This window comes from Euleptes europaea, chromosome 13, assembly GCF_029931775.1.
Source record: "Euleptes europaea isolate rEulEur1 chromosome 13, rEulEur1.hap1, whole genome shotgun sequence".
NCBI lineage: Eukaryota > Metazoa > Chordata > Lepidosauria > Squamata > Sphaerodactylidae > Euleptes > Euleptes europaea.
Window position 1 is genome coordinate 20816702 of NC_079324.1, and position 1691 is coordinate 20818392.

Genomic DNA, 1691 nt, shown 5'->3' on the forward strand with positions numbered 1-1691 from the left:
GCTCCGGGTTGGGAAATACCTGGAGATTTCGGGGGTGGAGCCTGAGGACGGCGAGGTTTGGGGATGGGGGACTTCAATGCCATAGCGTCCAATTGCCCAAGCGGCCCTTTTCTCCAGGGGAACTGATCTCTATCGGCTGGAGACCAGTTGTAATAGCGGGGGATCCCCAGCCACCACCTGGAGGTTGGCAACCCTACCGTTTGGGTTTACATTGGGTGGCTTAAGGCTGGCTAGCGAGGAGAAGAGGGCCAGTTCGAAGGAAAGGGGCGCCCAGTCATTTTGTCAGCAATTAATAAAGCCGCCTCTTCAAGCCGTATCACCGCCAGCAGTTCGTCCTGCCTTTCAAGGAGGGGTTGGCAACCCTACCGCTAACCCTACCATCCCGCCTTCCCTTGCGTGAACACGGAGACGCCCCTTTCCTGGCCTTTTCCATTCGGGCCTCGCGCCTTTCAGCCCAGCGGCGACCGGACCCCGCCTCCGCCGCCCCCAAAGGCACAGGCGCCCCGGCGGCCGGGGAGGTGGCCACCCGGCGGCCGGCCGCGCTAGGACCCGGGGGCCGCCGCGGGCGGCGACGGCAGACACACCTGTTCCTCCCCATCAGCCAAAACAGGGCGGGCGGGCGGGCAGGGCGCAGAGCGGCGCGGGGGAGGTCTGGCGGCCGGCCCCCTGGGACCCGGGCGGGGGGGGGCGCCCCATCACCGGGCTCCGCCTCCTCCCCATCACCTTTCCTTTTATCCCTTCGCAGCTCCTTGCTCCATTGATCTTGGGCAGCATCTATCTAGCGTGGGGGGGAGATAAGGGTTGCAACCAATCTTGCCGCTGGCAATGTAGCCTTGGGGCCTCCCCATCACCGCGGCGGCTGCAGCGGGTCCCCCGGGCGGTGCCAAGCGGCGCGCTGCCCGCCCATCGCTGGGCGGCCGGAGGGAGCCTCTCCCCCCCCCCCTGCCGCCCGGGCTGACCCCCCTCGCCTTCTTCTCTCGCCCTGTCTTCCAGAGCTGCCCTCTGCCCTTCGGTCCGGAGAGGAGGAGGAGGAGGAGGAGGACGCAGCGGGCCGCGGGAGGAGCCGCCTCCCCGAGCGGGGCGCGGGGCCGCCCGGAGGCCGGCAGGGCCGGAGCGGCGGGCAGGCCCACGTGGCGGGCGGCGGCCGAGGAGCGCCCCCGGGGAGCTGGATCTGCGCCGCCGAGACGACCCTCGAGCCGCGCGGGGCAGCGTCGGGTGGAGGCCGGTCTCCGCCCCGTGGTGGCTGCCTCCGGGGCGCCCCTGCCGCCTTGGGTCCCGGAGCCATCCGGCGTCGCCTTTGCGCTTGGACTTGGGGTGGGTGGTGCGCAGGGGCCTCTTGGCATCGTGGAGAGCAACGTCTGCAGCCACGCCCGGGTTCCTATCGAAACTCGCTATCGAAGCTGGCCGAGGGACCCTCCTGGCTCTTCCGCCCCCTATGGACTGGGCAGGCTGCAAAGGCGGGGGGCTGCGTGCTTTCGGGTGGGGCTCGCTGATTTTCGGAGCGCTCTGGAGGGGGTTTTGTAGCCTGGGGTCTCGAAAAGGAAGGGGCTGGGGTTTCCCCGCAGGCAGCAGCTGTTAGTGGGAAGGGGGCGCCTGGCCTGTGGCCGGGCTGACCCCCCCTCCCCTCTTGGGGTCTGAAACCTCCGCCGGAGAAGACCCTCTTGGAGCTGGAAGGCTGCTGGACCCCCAGG